This window comes from Perognathus longimembris, chromosome 24 (genome assembly GCF_023159225.1).
Source record: "Perognathus longimembris pacificus isolate PPM17 chromosome 24, ASM2315922v1, whole genome shotgun sequence".
In the NCBI taxonomy this organism is placed as follows: domain Eukaryota; kingdom Metazoa; phylum Chordata; class Mammalia; order Rodentia; family Heteromyidae; genus Perognathus; species Perognathus longimembris.
Genome location: NC_063184.1, coordinates 21,363,996 through 21,380,756, shown reverse-complemented (window position 1 = coordinate 21,380,756; position 16,761 = coordinate 21,363,996). Strand labels below are relative to the sequence as shown.

Below are 16,761 nucleotides of genomic sequence, written 5' to 3'. Positions count from 1 at the left end.
GAAAGAGAGAGAGAGAGAAGAGAGAGAGAGTGAGCACGGGAGCGTGACTCAACAGTCCTAATTACAATTTCTTTAGACATTTCCATGTATTCTCAGGACAATTTCATGATTTATTTGTCCCTTATTTATTTTTCAAGAAATGACTCAAAGTAAGGGTTTCCTTTGACAATACTTTGTTTTCCATATTGCTCCCAGTATATAAAAATAGATGTTGATTTATCTTGACTTATTGCTAAACCATTTTTCTAAGATGTGGTTGTTGGTTTTGTTTTTGGTTATTTTTGGAATTATTTGAGGACAGTAACGTTTTCAGGCCTAGTTATCTTGGTTACTGAATATGAAGAGAGCCTGTTCTTCATGCTGATTCTTCTACTTTTTTCTGTCCTTATTTCATGTTTTAGCACACTATCCTCCTAAAAGTTGTTGCATGAACAAAGCAAGTTGCTTTGATGACTTTTGGACTTTCTTTCTCTTTTTTTAAGTGTAATTTTATTGTCAAGGTAATGTCCAGAGTAGTTACAGGTATATACATAAGGTAGTGAGTACATTTCTTATCAAACTTCTTACCCCGTCCCTTGGTTTTCACCTATTTTGCTCTTCCCCAATCTCCCCTCCCCCAAATTGTACAGATCATTTCCAACACATTGTCTTGTGAGTATCGCTGTTGCATTGGTTCTTCCTTTGTCCTTCGTCTCACCATTTTGTTACTCTCTTTCCCTTCTCTATTTCAGATAAATGTATATAAAATACCCAGAGTACCACAATCAAATACAGTAACAGTAGGGGATAAACCATAGGGGGAAAAAGAACTAAAGAAGAAACAGCTTCACGTACTACATTAAAAATAGCAACAACACTGAAAAACCTCTTGTTGCTATAACTTGGAGTTCATTTTGCTTAGCATCGCCTTATGTGATCATATGTACATAGCTATTGAGCTATTGTGATGCTTTGCTATGGCTATCCTAGATATATACTAATTATTACAAGTGAGAGAAACCATGGAATCTATGTTTCTTTGGGTCTGGCTTACTTCACTTAATATAATTTTTTCCACGTCCTTCCATTTCCTTATGAATGGGGTGATATCATTTTTTCTGATGGAAGCATGGACTTCTAATATATATATATATATATATATATATATATATATATATATGTCACATTTTCTTGATTCATTCATCTACCTAGGAGCATCTGGGTTGGTTCCATATCTTGGCTATGGTAAATAATGCTGCAATGAACATGGTTGTGCTGGTAGCTTCAGTATGGCCTTGTTTGTGGTCATTTGAGTAAATGCCCAGAAGTGAGATTGGTGGGTCATAGGGGAGCTCTTTATTTAGTCTTTTAAAGAACATCTATATTTCTTTCTAGAGTGGTTGAACAAGTTTGCACTCTTACCAACAGTGTAGTACTGTTCCCTTTTGGCCACATCCCTGTTAGTGTCCGTTGTCATTAGATTTAAAAGTCATTCTAACTGGGATGATGTGGAATCTCAATGTTGTTTTGTTTTGCATTTCTTTTATGGCCAGAGATGTTGAGGATATCTTCATGTGTTTATTGGCCATTCTTATTTCCTCTTCAGAGAAGTCTCTCTTTAAGTCTTTAGTCCACTTATTTATGGGGAAGTTGTTTCTTCAAGGATTTGTTTTCGGAGGATTTAAATTTTTGAACGCTACATATATTTTTGATGTGAGGCCCTTGTCTGTTGTATGTGAAGATTTTCTCCCAGTCTGAGGGCTTTCTATTTATCTTGCTAGCTATGTCCTTTGTCATGCAGAAGCTCTGCAGTTTAATACAACCCTGTTTGTCCAACATTTCTTTGACTTTATTTTAAAAGTTGTTTTAAGTTCAGGATGAAACTATTCATTTCTTCCTCTTGTTTCTGTATTAGATAGAAAAGGCATTTGTAAGTGTTACGATACAGGAGAGTAGCAGTAGAAAAGAAAAAGTTATTGTGGATATCTGAAGTTCTTTAGTGTGCCTCATTGGAGAGATTTGAAAGTATCCTGTTCAACTTTTAGTGTAAACAGGTATCACCAAATTCTCTCTTTTGCTTGGTTTTACAGTTGTATAGCCAGTCCAGAGTTGAAAATGTGTTTGTTCTCGAAAGGAAAAATGTCTCACATTGCTGAGATTAATGAAGCCTTTAGACATGTTTATTCTAAGATGGCGGCAGAGTGGTGAATGGGCTCAATCCTCTGCATTTGGAATCACGGTGTCCTACACAACAGATGTGGCCAGGGAACCATTGTTTATGTAGCTGCTCTCAATTTGCGTTGATTTATAATCTTATGAGAAAATCGAAATGTTTTGCCCCTGTGTTTTAAACAAATGGGATTTTAGGCAAACATTTCCATTAATTCTAAATACAATCGAAGAAGACTTACCTTGCTACAGTTCAGCTCTGTGGTTAAATTATATATTCAGGTTCTTTCTAGAGTTACTCTGTGGAGAAGCTGAAGCAAGGAAAGTTATTTTGTTATTGGAAATGTTAGAGGTAATCGTTTGTTAAATATGAACATATGGCACTTCAATGTAATCATTAAGAAATGTTCAAAATTAGGCACTAAAAGTGTATGCCTGTAATCCTAGCTAGTCAGAAAGATGAGATCTGAGGATCATAGTTAGAAACCAGCTCAGGCAGGAAAGTTCACGAGACTCTTATCTACAATTATTTGTCAAAATGCTGGAGTATATTTGTGGCTCAAGTGGTAAAGAGCTAGCTTAGAGAAAAAAAAAAAAAGCTTAGGAGCTGGGCACCAAGTGGCTCATGCCTGTAATCCTGTCTACTCAGGAGACTGAGATTTGAGCATCATGGTTCAAAGCCAGCCCAGGTAGGAAAGTCTGTGAGATTCTCATTTCCAATTAACCACCAGAAAACTGTAAGTGACACTATGGCTCAAGTGCTAGAGTGCTTGCTTTGAGCTGAAGAGCTTAGGGACAGCACCTAGGCCCCATGATCAACAAAAACAAAAACAAAAAAGCTCAGGGACAGCATCTAGGCCCTGAGAGACCAAACCTCAGAACACTGGTGCCTGTACACATGCATATGCGCACACACACACACACACGCACACACACGCGCATGCACACACACACACATACACATGCTTTCCAAAAAAGAATAAAATTCTTAGTGTTTATGTGATATATTATAATTATATGACATTTGTCTGCTTTGAAGGAATAAAAATATGTTCTATACAGTATACAATTATTACATCAGACAACTTGAATTTTTCCTTAACCATTTTTTTGTTGTCTTTAGCAATTGGAAGTTATGCTTCGAGCATCCTAAAATACACAAAATGATTACACCCATGCTATATTTAATGGTAAGATGTTATACAAACACACAGATCATAAACTGTAAGTAAATAGGTTCTGGGTAGCATGTCTCTAGAAAGTTTCTGGTTGACAGATGATTTGCCTTTGTTTAGTGACCAAAGTATATTTTTCAAAATGCTCTTTTGTGACTACTCTCACAGTTTAATGTTGTTGATGTAACTAGTGATCTAGTAACTAGTGAACTGCAAGAATAGCAGTAAAAACTTTCTACTTCTAGAGATTTATTTTTTCACTCAGTGATGTAGTCTTGGTTAATAGCTCTTTGGGGATTTATAAAAATATCTTTGCTAATACTAACTCAAAGGATAGAAATGAATAATATCTTTCTTTGGGGTTTTGAAGAAAAGCTACTCTCTTGTTGATTTTTTGGAGTTCATGTAACTTCTTAAATCAGTGATATGTGTCTGTTCATGGAGCTAAAGCTGTGAGTATATGTGTTTTTGGCAGGTAAATACAGATTTGATGATAAAAATCACTCTTCTAGAATAGAAAAAGAAAATTTGGGAAATGGAGGTTTTGATTTTTACATTTGAGACATGATTTTATGTGATTAAACTTTTGATGCCAAGTTTTTTGTACTCAAAAATAAAGGTTGAAAATTATTTCTAATTTAACCACAATTCTTTTTCTCCCTACCACATAATGATATAATTTGCTTCATTGTAATCTAATACTGAGAGTTATTCAATCATAGAATTGCTTTGTAGAGAGGAGATTTATAAATACAAAATTCTGTTTATTGGTTCTTAATTATAAGTAAAATGTAAGTATTTAAAAATACTATATGATTATAATATATGGTTGCATATTTTATGTTTAATTGCTAGAGGTTTGGAAGTTACTTTTGTAATTGGGGGGGGGGCAAGTACTGGAGCTTGAACTCAGGGTCTGGATGCCCCCTTTCAGCTTTTTTATTTAAGGGGCATGCTAGAACCTGAGCCACCCCACTCTGTTTCTGGATTTGGTTGGTTAATTGGAGACAAGAGCCTCATGGACTTTCCTGTCCATTTATTGACTTCAAACAATGAGCTCACATCTCAGACTCCCGAGAAGCTAGGATTACTTCACTCACATTTATGCATGAAATTACAAGAAATGTTTGCTGAACACTGATGACTGAAAAAAGTTATTTTATAGAATGGTTAAATGTACAAATTAAACTCTCTTCTAAGGAGAGGTTTGGCGTAATAAATTATTAAAAATGACGCAATGAGTGAAAAAAACAAGGGAAATAATAGAGAATTTGGATTTGAAAAGTTGAGTAAACGTTCACCATTTATGGTGTACCACATTTGTATGTAGTACACAATATTTGCTCTCATTTATTTGTGATTTGGCTTATAGGTGAATCTGGAAGTATTAGAAGGACATCTGAGAGACCCTTACCTGATCGGATTTGCAAAGTTAAATACCAGAAAATCAAAATGGGCTGGAAGTCTTGACCTTGCATTTCTGAAACATGCTGATAACATTACTCACTCTCTATGACTAAGCCTGGTTCTGTTGTACCATCCTCTTGGTAGGTACAGGTTGCAGTTTTGCATCATACCACCTGGGTTTTGTCCCAGGTCTTCTTGCTCATGTTGGATGACCTTCAGTGGCCGCCATATTTTCTTGCTCCTTGGGTGTGCCAGTGTAAATAAGAGATAATTATGTCTATTCTCTCAGGACTCATAGATATTCAAAGTCTCTGCAGATAAGGTGGCACATTTGATGACATTTGAGAGATTTTGGCTGTTCAGACTTAATTCTTAAGTAGCCCAGTCATCTGGGAAATTAGATGATTTGTACCTGCCCAGTACCACCTTTATAGTAGTCCTCCACCCTTACCAGAATACCCGGTGTATGATAGTACAAAGCTATGAAAAGAAAAAGTCAGTTATAATGCTAATGTGTCTTTATGGTGCTTTTTTCAGTCATTTGGAACAAGAATGAAAGATTAATGTATATAATTTTTACCCGAAGCTTTCTCATATCACACAGTAGTGTGGGTCCAAATTGTTTGTTAATGTTATTTTTGACAGATGTATATAACATTCAGACATATTGGTCTACTTGTCTCTCCTGTAGCTGGATGTTCAGATTATTTGTGGTCTTTGGTAGTGTAAACAAATGCTTGAGATCATCTATAGAAATTAGATCTAAATCTTCTTTGAATGGACTCTCACTGAATCAGTCTGTGTGGCATGTTAATACTTTGGGTAACCCCTAACAAGTTATGTTGTGACATATTTAAAGAAACGTTACAGTTGTCTTTTGGACCATGCACTTTCTTGGTTTTTACATGAACACTTCATTTCCCTAAGCCTAATTCTTACCCCCCCCCCAAACAACAACAACAACAACAATAAAATGCAAACCTTTTGAAAAACTTACATAGACTCATTCATGTTTTTCAAGTAGTAATTTCTCCTCAAACTTATTCATTTGAAAATTCAACACATTACTATTCTGAGCTAGTAACCATGGCAGTTGCTTTAGTTTCCTGAAGTTGCTGCCATCATTTTATTCACTCGCTCACACTCTGCAGGGTAGAAGTTCAAATCAGTATCCTTGAGTGGAAGGCAAGGTGTCCTCAGATCTGCGCTCCCTGGGAAGCGAGAAGACAGATTCCTCCCTGGCTTATCCAGCTGGTAGTGGCTGCTGGCATTCTGTGAGCTGTGGTCCCATCTCTTCTCTGCCGCCCTAATATGTTATCACCTCCAGCTCTCTGTGTGAAATCACTCTCAATCTCCCTCTCACAAGGACACTTACAAAGACATTTAGGGTCACCTAGATAATTCAAGGATCTTCCTATCACAAAGTCTTTACTCATATTTGTGAATATTTCTTTTTCCAATAAAGTTGCATTTGTAGATTCCAGGAAGCTGGAGCTTTGTGAGGCACCATTCAGTCTACTATAAGTTTGGTCCTAAGATGAGACAAGTATTTGGAATATCACTTTAGTTTTTTTTCTTTAAATCTTATTTATTGCTTGGAGAGAAACGAGTGATATTATTGGGAAATGATTGGTTGAATGACAAGTATGGACATAATTGGCATAATTAGTGGCTGGAAGATATAGCTCGATGGTAGAACACTTGTCTATGTATGCATGAGGCCCTGGGTTGGATCAATGGCACTGAAAAATTAAATGTGCATATGTGCATTTGTTGAGATATAACAAAAGGAACAGCTCCTCCTTAATAACATCTGCATCTTAGATGTGTAAAAATGTGTAACTTGGATTCATAAGGAATAGAAAAAATTGATTATAGCCACTGTCATAGTAGAGTGAAATAGTAAAACTTATGAAATGGCAGTGCCTTTTACTGAATCTAAATTACATTAAGCATATATAAATATATGGATGCCAATATATAAGCACTCTGGATGCCAGCTGAGTTCCCCTGCTCACCCATACATGGTGGCCTTTTCTCCGGTTGCAGGTGTGTGTGTCTGACAGTCCATAACCAGGCACAGAGCTTGCTATTCAAGTTGCTACTGTACAGTTCCAGAAAATAGCAGGTTGTCACTCCGAGACTCCCCTGTGAATGAAGAGCCCAGGGAAGGTGGGAGAAGGAGCCTGACTTAGAAATTACCTGCCAGTTCTAATCTTCAGAACTTTTGCATAAACAAGATTGGAATGAAAACAGTGTTTTTTTTTTAAATTTAGAAACCTGTAACTTATCCAATCATAACATTCCATGCTGAGTGCATGCACACGTTTAGAAAGACACCACAGTGTAGGGCTCTGGGTACCCAAATCTACCTTCAGTACTGGCTTTGTATATAACTTAAACTTAAGACGTCAACTGGCTGCATGGTGTATTTTTACATTAAATCCAGTAAAATAGAAAGAAAGGATAAAATGGCCAGTAAAAAAAAAAGCATTGCAGTAATAAGTTTTAAGACCATTTTATGTGCTAATCAGAATGTTAATTAGCCCTCTATTTACAAACACAAAATGATAAAGTTTTATATTTCATATGCAGATTTGAAAATAGGACAATGATGTCACATGTTTACAGTGCTCAGGCTCAAATATATTGGAAATATATTAAAAAGAAGGGCAGACTTCTCAGGAATAGAAACATTAACAAAAGCTTCCTGTCCTAAACTTCCTATACCTTTGGTTGAAAGGTATAAGTGTATGAACTTTGAGTATAATAATTGGGACAGCAAGGACTTTGCTTATATTATTAAAATGGCAAAGATATCAGTCAACAAGTTACTTGATTACTTAGGGGATGGAGGTAATTTTGTAATGGAAAACCTTAAAATTTGTATATCTTTCAAAGAAAAAGGTATAATTTTAGGTAGAATCAAAAGTATTCTGTTGGCCTAGGTACCTCTGCAAATTCAAAGGCAATTTAGCAAATAACAAGCTAAAAACAAGTTAGAGACAAATATTCACAGAGCTAAAGAAAAAGCAAAAAAAAAAAACCCAGAAAACAAACACAAACAAAAAATTCTCTGAAAATATACCCTAAAACCCTGCACGTGTTCATCGCTGTGAGAAGTTGATTGGCAGCTTGCAGTGAGGATGGAGGGAAAGCCGAGGGTCTTTGGCCTTGGCCTTAGGTTGAAACTAGAAAGAATATTTTCTTCTTCCTAAGTGTACTGAGCCTGGAAGAGAGCCAGGGTTTTCCAATCTGAGCATTGTGATTCCTCTTCATGGTGTTGATGAAGAGTCCCAGCAATGACTTAGATGAAAATAAAATACCATAATGCCTCTTACCTAAGGTTTTGCTCAGCTTCTCTAACCGCATAAACTCAAATTGACTGGTTTTCATTCTGGATCATTGTTGAAGACAATGCCTTTCCCACTAACAGAGCTTCATGTTCTTAGGAAGGGGTGGAAGTACCAGATGAGGATTTTCCTGCTGCAGGTGACTGTAGCAGGAGCAAATAGAGACGCCCCAAAACACTTGGCCATGTTGAACAGGCTGAGAGACCCTCTACTGTATTCTTGGCCAACTATCTATCTCCCTGAAATCAAGGACTCAATCATCTCCAAAAGGTTGTCTGTCTATACTCTGGGAAATAGAAAATGAATAGAAACTGAAATAACACTGAAAGACCACAAATAACACTGAACAACACTGAAATACTGCAAAGTAATGCCCAAGATCCTCTACCAACTGCCTTCACTTTGGAAAGCAAGTTGACAGTTCCTGGTGAAATGCACAATAATGTGTGTTGTCTCAGACCTACCACTTCTAGGGGCACACATCTTACCTGCAGGAACTCTCCTGCCTGTGCACAGGTACACTTGTACCCCATACACGTGAAGCAGGGCTCAGGGAGGTCAGGCATATTCATTCACATGCACGTTAATTTCACATGAAGATGTCTGATCTCTGTTGTGCAGTACAACGGATAACTGAATTTGCTGAACACGTGTGTGTGTGTGTGTGTGTGTGTGTTCAAGGGAAGTAGGTTGATGAATGAACCATAATCCAGTTTATAATAACAATATAGCAGATGGAGTGGAGGAATTCTATTGCTACCTGTTCCTGTGGGAGTACATTAAGCACACACACATGGTGAAGACAGAAAAAGACATGTACTGATTTGAACTTTCACTTTGCCTTTCTAAGAAATTAGATTATTTGTATTTTCCCTTGAATGTCAAATATTTAAGTAAAAACATTTTGTATACAGTTGCATGCTACCTAATGTATTTCCTTATCAGGTTGTAAGCTAATTCTAGCTGCCCCATATGACGGAAAACATATCACCTTTGGCTCTCTGGGTCCTACTTACTTCACCTAACATATTTTTTTCTTTCTAAATGATAGAGTATCTTTCCTTCTAATGAATGAGTCAGTGTCCATGCATATATACCTCATCCACATTTTCTTTATCCATTCATCCATTGAGAAGCCATACCTTGGCTATAGTGAGTAGTGCTGCAGCAAACATGTTTGTGCTGGTGGCTTTACTGTATCCCAATTTGTAATCTTTTGTATAAATGCTCAGGAATGGAATTGCTGTATTATAGGGCAGTTCAACAAAATAAACACCAGAAAATGGACACTTGAAAGGGGTGGGTGAGGTCAAGAGGAGAGGGGTAGATGAATGAAGAGGAGCAAGTGGTGGGGGGGAGGCTGGAGAATGCAGTCAAAAGTTCAGTATATATCCTACAAAATTAAGAAATGTGATGGAGCGATGAGTGGAGAGGCATTTTCGAGAATGTTGAAAGTACTGACATCAATCACGATGCATTGTATTCATATAATTCTTTGTTCAATGGCAATTCATTTGTACAACTCCTTAAAGATAGTGAAAAGTAAATTAACTTAAAAAGACAAAGATGTACATATTGTGCTGTTATGTAATGCTTCTATTTATGTAAAGCTTGTCATAACTATCCATATTTTTAACTTAATCAGTGAAAACGGATTCTGTGTTTTCTGTTGACCTGGTTTTTGTGAAGATTCAACATCAGATCTGGCTGGCATGGACACATCCTTCCTTCAGTTTTTATACTTCAATTCACTCTACTGTCCAATGACCAAAGGCAGTGTGTGAGATCTCATTGGACATTCTGTGTTCCTTTGTTTGGCTTGGCTACTGGGTTCCCTCAAGCCATTTGCATTCTCTCACTGCTTATAAGGGGCCAGACAATCTCCTCTTTCTCCTCCCTCTGTTTCTCCTCCCCATGGGATTTATTTTTATAATCATGATGGAAAAATTCAGAAGTTTTATATTTACCAAGAAAATAATGATATATTGTACAATTTTAATTAGCGAATTCATTTTTTTTGAAAAAAATAATAAAAAGTTCAAGTTCATTTCCCTTTGGGAAAGTATCAAACCACAAAAGAATACTTAATGGGTGTTAAGATGAACGAAGTAATTTTGGTAATTTTTAAAGAAGTGTTTCACTGTTAAAGGTTTGTTCCTGTCTAGGAAACTCATTTTGTGTTCAGCCAGGATTTTTTTTCTTTTCCCCACTGAATAGTATTTTGGATCTAATTCACATCTTCTCCAGTGACTTTACTTTTTCCTGGCGGCTAAAACTAAATAACTCCTCAGGTTGGTATTTTCTTTGTGTTGCTATTTTGATAAATTAATCCGTTTATGGTCAAGTCTGGTTGACATGAAAACCCAAAGGATTTGTAAAAAGCCATGAAAAGATCTTTGCAGCTAAGTTTAAATGGAAACTTTTTTTTTTTGATTCGTGAGATTTTTGTTATATCAAAACAACCAGCTCAAGGGCTGATACACTTCAAGCTACACATTTGTTAATATCTCGTGTAAGTAAAAGTCAATATGTTCAGGCTAAAGTGGTTGAAGTTCTTAAAATTACCACCCCCCCCAAGGAAAAAAAACCAAAAATATTTTATGACTCACTATGTGTCTTCTTGACTTTCATGAAAGAAAGGTTCAGCCTTTCATTTCCTGTCTCTCTGACTTCATCTAGTCATGTGAAGCAAGTACTTAAGGACTCTCATATTATTCTAGAAGATAACTCACATTTCTGTCTCCTAATACAGATGGTCATTTGTATTGTGCCTCTTGAAATGTCATCACTTTGTGGCATGTCCAGAACACTCTAGCACTGTAGTCTATGTTAGGATTATTCCACCCAGCTCCAAGCAGATCTCAGTGTCTCAGGTTTGAGTACCAGGTATGTAGCCCTACCTTCAGCTCAGGTCACAAACTCAAGGATGTGTAATTGAACCAGTTATGCAGTGAGATTTTCCAGAGTGTGCATGCCCATGTTTTAGCCTAGCAGTTCAGCTTTTCAGTTTGGGAAGTAGTAACTGGCTGGATAAGCACATTTGTGAAGTGCTTCTCAGCCTATTTTGACATATGTGCTTCATGAAGAGGCACTGACTATACCATGAGGTGGATCTTAAGCCCAGAGATAAATCATCAGCAATACTCATGCTTAAAATGACAGGATGGCATTGTTGGTGGTGAGTTCTTACCCCAAATAGCATTGCCTATTACAAATGGAAAGGAATTATGCTATACTAACAGAAAATAAAATTACCCATCTATCACAGTTATGTGTTAGGAAAATTCAAGGTTCAACACCCAGACCATGAACAATTAACCGTGGATCTGTTTGGTTTTCACTCTCCAATGTGTCTCTCTTCTTCATGCTTTCCTTTTCTAAGTAGCTAACTATTAAGATGTAAATCAAATAGTGCCATGTGTCTCAGTACTTTACCAGAACTTAGAGGTGGAACTGGAGGTCAGTGCTATAGTACTATTGAGTTAATGGCATGCATGTCATAGTGTATCAATTTGTCAGTCACTTGTGTTGGCTTACCATTCCTCTCTCATTGGTCCATGTTTTCATTCAGGAAATAGCTGGTGACTTGCATACTAGCCTGAGCAAACTATGTTGCCAGTGCCCAATGTAGATCTAGTTTTCCTGTGCAGCAGCAGAAGAGTGAATGGGAATCCATGTATCTATCTATTTAGCATGTATAACAAGATAAAAGGTCAAAGGTCTTGTGAGAGGGTCCATTCCAAATAAGAGAAATCTCAGCTGCTGACCTTTAACAGGAAACAAGAAGATATTATTATTCTCCAAAATAGTTGTTCCTCTCTTCTGAAACAAACTTGACAGTACAACAGAATTTTGAAATTTTCTAAAGGTAAATTTAATACTACTGTGTATGTGAGAGAGACATTTCACATGGTACAATGAAGTTGGATTTCTGGTCCCTAAAGAAATCATTCAGCCAGATGCTGGTGGATCATTCTTGTCATCCTAGTGACTCAGGGGGCTGAGATCTGACCTGAGATCTTGCTCAAAGCCCAGCTAGGGTAGGAAAGTCTGTGAGACTTTTATCTGCAGTTTACCACCAGAAAAACTGGAAGTGGAGCTGTGGCTCAAAGTGGTAGAGTCCTAGCCTTGAGCTCAGGGACAGAGACAGGCTCTGAGTTCAAGCCTCCAAACCTACCAAAAAAATAATACGGCATTCAACTGACATTATGTGAATCCCTATTTCTTTCTACCGTATTTCCTCATGGTTGCTCTGATGCTCTTTTCTCTTGCTGTTCTGTGGACTTTCAGCTCCTCAGTCTCCTAAAACTCTGAGCAGCTCCCTACCATTTCTTTCAGCTCAGCTTCTCTTCTCCTACATGAATAGCTGTAAAAAGGCCCTTTGTGACATCTCTATGTCCATGACACCCACATTTTTATCTTCAGCTTTCATCTTTTTTTTATTACAACTAGTAATTCATTTCAAAAGCTTGGACATAAGTAAATGGTCAACTGATGAATATATATAGCTGTAGACAGGACTTTTCACCAAATCTAGTGCTGCCTTTTATAATGCATTCTTGTCAAATATCTTCTCTTTAAAAATTATGAAAAAAAACCCCACATTCTTCCCTTTATAAAATGCTTCCACGTTAATAGTTCTTATCTGCTTCTCATCACTGTGCTTTTTTATAGTCATAGGACTGCCATAAGAAATTATGGTAAACATGGTGGCTTAAAACAACAGACATTAACTTCTCACAGCTCAGGATTCTGAAATTAAGGTGTTGGTGAGATACCACCCCCTCATGGCCCTTGGAAAGACCTCTTTCTTGCCCTTTCCTGGCATCTGGTGGCTGCTTGCCCTCTTGGTGTCTTTATTTTGGTGCTTGCATCCCTCCAGGCTTGCAATCTGCCTTCACTCAGCCTTTTCTCTGCAACTCCTTGTTTCTCTTCTTGGGAGAGCTCCAGTTTCCATCTGCACAGACCCTGCTTCTACTGTTCCATGTGGTTGTGAACTTTTAGGAGATCCTAACCCATTGCACTATCTAGATTAGTCTATGCCCAATGCCCACCATGCGAGGTAATGTAGAGCTCACCTGGCAGAAACCACAGAAAATGTCTGTCAGACTCAGCTGCTTGTGAGTGCGTAGCCTCAGACCAGTTGCTTAGTCCTGTCCTTCCATTCCTTGTGTACAAAGTGGAGAAGATAATGAGGCCACCTTACAGAATGAGTGTAAAGATGAAAGGATTCACATGTGTATGAAATGCAGGAGCTGGCATCTATCTGTTGGTTTTTCTGTCCCTGCTAGTCTTCGTGCCTATGCCTGCCTAGCTTCTAGAGATGCTTCCCTTCATGTCTGAGGGGTTAGTGGGTTGGACTTTGGTAGAGCAGCTGGCCTTACACACCTTTAAGGTCGCTTCTGGAGCTGCTCAACTCAGAAGCTTTTGCACGGCTGAATGGCTAGAGATTGTGGGGCCTATTGTGCGTCCAAGGGCCTGCGGTTACCTGGGCTCCTTGGAATGTCAATTAATTTTCATATTTCCCTTTCAGTTTCTAATGGGTTTGAACAAAGAATTTTTGAATTAAGTCCCCAAGTGGTGTGCTTTTTTGTCTAGCAGTGTCATGACACTGTACTTGAAGCTGGCCTGTAATAGATATATTTTTAGAAGGCTTTAAAAAGCTTTCTAGGTTTTAAAACTACTTAAAAATTTGTTCTTGCATCTAGCACTAGAGCTTTTGGTGAAAGCTTTGCACCGAAGGCTCTGGGATTTTAGACTGTGTGTCTTGCAATGAGCCGTGAGATGGATTTATTGTTGCTCGAGGACCCTGAGGTAAGAGAACACACTGTCATCTTTCCTCTGAGAATTTCTAGCTTCATAGAAGTTTGATTGCTTCAAAGTATTTCTCATTTTATGCTACCCTCTATGCTATGTTTTCTCCAAAAGAAAAGTTATGCACAGTATCTCAGGTGATGGTAGTGTCTAGAGCTGGCATTGGAGCTCTAGATGTATACGTGGATAGAACTGAAGTCTTTCTCATTCTTTTCTGCTATTTGAGACCAGTTGCAAAAAGCCAGATTCAATCAGGCTAAACCGTTTCTACATGGAAGTTCAGATGCCACCATAATTTGTAAGCCTGTGTCTACTTTTTGTCCTTGTATTGTGAGATCAGCTGAGATGCTGTTCATTCATGAGACTTTAAGTTTAAATATTACTGGCTTGGCATTCAGAGAATTTACAAGAGGGAACTAAAGAGGAAGGTATGAAATTAAAATATAGTTTGTAATGAATAAGAAGCAGAATTAACTGTACCTAGGACTGAGGGTGGGAAGCAGTTTGCTAAGAGGAGATCACATCAAAGCTGCATTTTGAAACATAATTTGGAAGATATGTAAAACAAAAGACAAGAAAGCCTACCAGATCTTCAGTGTCATAAAATATGGTATATTTAAGAACGACAGGCAACTTGTCTTTGTTTATGGTACTGTGCTAACAGTACTATGCAGTATTATGAAATTTAGGCAGTTTTATCAACCTTGTGCTGTATGCCAAATCATTCGCAAAGGTCTGTCGTATTGAACAGATAAGCTTTGTACAAGTGAATGTAGATAAGGCTTGATAAATGGTATTTTAAAATTAGAAATTTGGAAATTATTAGAAGACACTATGACAGCCAAGCAGTTTGGATCTTCCTTGTGACACATGGGAAAATTATGGCAATAATGATTTTTGAGCAGTGGTGTGGGATATATAATCAGAGAATATATTGCAAAGGTCAGCCTAGGTCCTATAGCCCATATATCTTTGAGTATGAATATGTCTTTGATTATGTTTGGAATGACACATCAAATATTATTTCTCATAAACAGAAAGTGGACGTTTAGTTATGATCATGGAGAATGAGTTGGGTGGAGATTCATGAGCATGGATTTTGTAGTTTCTTGGTGTCCAGATTCATAGTTGCTCCATTTTAATTCAGGTCTATGTTGCTTGGGTATTCCCAAGCCAGGGGATAGAAGGGGGGAGAAAATATCTCCTCTTGGGCATATATGGATCTGAAAATTCAAGATGGGTAAGTTTAGGATAGTTAGTTTAGTGTTAAGGGTTTACTCTTTCACATACATTTCTGATTTTGTGTCTTTTATGAAACCAGTCATAGTGAGCTTTCTTTTTTCCTCTTCCGGGCGGTCTTCAAAGCCCATTCTCCTTAAAATTGTTTAGAATTCCTAATACTCCTAAGGGAAAAGCATGTCCAAAAATACACTTGAAAAGTCATGTTGCTTTTCTGAATGAGTCGACACAATCCTTTGATGAAGATTTAATATAATATTTTTATTGGAGTACAATTTTAGTTACAGTTAATTATTTGAATATAATTTTAGTGAAGAGTCTATTAAGTAGGCATTTTCAAGTAGTCAACAAATATATATTGTGGAGTTCGTAAGTAGAGATTAAGTGTACTTTCTTCTTTCCTTCTCAATTTCAACAACACATGCCAGAAGATTTACATTACTTATTTAAATGACGGTATCAAGATTAACAACAGTAAGAACCAAAACTCTGGGAACAAGAGTCAGAATTTCTGCCCCTGCTGCTAATTTTTTGATTTTGGAAAAGTCACATTCTTTTGTTAACCCTTAGAAAGGCTCAGCACTACTGAAATAATGACATGCTTAGGGACAACATGACCCACTAATTCTTATTCCTCCTAGAGTCATCTGATTTAAGCTGTAAACTTTAAAAGTAATTTTTCTTTGATTTCTCAAGTGGCTGTGTTCAAAAAGAGTAAAGAGATGTCCTAACAGTATGTGGAGTTTTAGAAGCTGGTTTATGCTCATGATTCATTTGTCTTGATACTCATTTTTAGCAATTCCCCCCTTCCTTCCTTCCTTCCTCCCTTCTTCCCACTCTCCTTCCTTCCCTCCCTCCTGCTTTCTTTCCTCTCTTCCTCTCTGTACCTGTCACCCTCCTTCCCCTATTATAGTTAAGGCTCTGCTGTGTCAGGAAATGGTTGATGGGTACAAAGTGACATAATCTCTTCTCCTGTAGCATTTATGTTTTTGTATTTAATTGAACTTTCTGCAACAATAGAAACATTGTGTGTGTGTGTGTGTGTGTGTGTGTGTGTGTGTGTGTGTGTGTGTGTTTATCCCCCCACGTGGCTACTGAGCTGTTGTAATGTGGCTCGTGAAGCTTTGGGACTGAATTCTGTATTTCATTTCATTTTATTCAGTTTCAGTGCACTTGAATTTTTAATAGCTGCCGATGTTTGGTGGATATCTTTTTCTATTTTTCTTCTTCATTGTCAAAGTGAAATTCAGAGGGGTTACAGTTTCATATGTAAGGCAAGTACATTTCTTATCCAACTTGTTACTTCCTCCCTCATTTTTCCCTCCTCCTCTCCCATTCCAATTTCCCTTTCCCTCCCCCTGAGTTGTTCAGTTGATTTACACCAATTGGTTTTGTAAGTATTGCTATTGCAATGGTTTGTCTTTTTAGCCGTTGTCTCTCGATTTTGGTATTCCTTTTCCCTTCCCTAGTTCCAGTACACGTATATATAGTATCCAAGGTACTAAGATCAGTTACAGTAATAGCAGGGGTAAAACTGCAGGAAAAATGGATATCTTATTGGACATTTCAAATGTTGTGGCAAGTTGGACATTAACATAGTCACATCATACATATAAATTTTTAGT

At 37.4% G+C, this 16,761-nt stretch overlaps 1 protein-coding gene across 6 annotated transcripts in view; it reads left to right on the top strand.

The window, feature by feature from the left end:
- The window catches only part of Bmpr1b (bone morphogenetic protein receptor type 1B), a 277,367-nt gene that overhangs the window by 86,561 nt on the left and 174,045 nt on the right, over positions 1-16,761 (top strand). The window contains exons 1-2 of one of the 6 annotated variants that reach the window (XM_048333725.1): positions 3,741-3,751; positions 13,813-13,897. The exons of 3 other annotated variants lie outside the window; for them this stretch is intronic. The gene's annotated coding sequence lies outside the window, so the exon portion shown is untranslated. Of the gene's footprint in view, positions 1-3,740; positions 3,752-13,385; positions 13,898-16,761 lie in introns of those variants that run through there. 2 more of the 6 variants (XM_048333729.1, XM_048333722.1) reach the window with 2 other exon arrangements.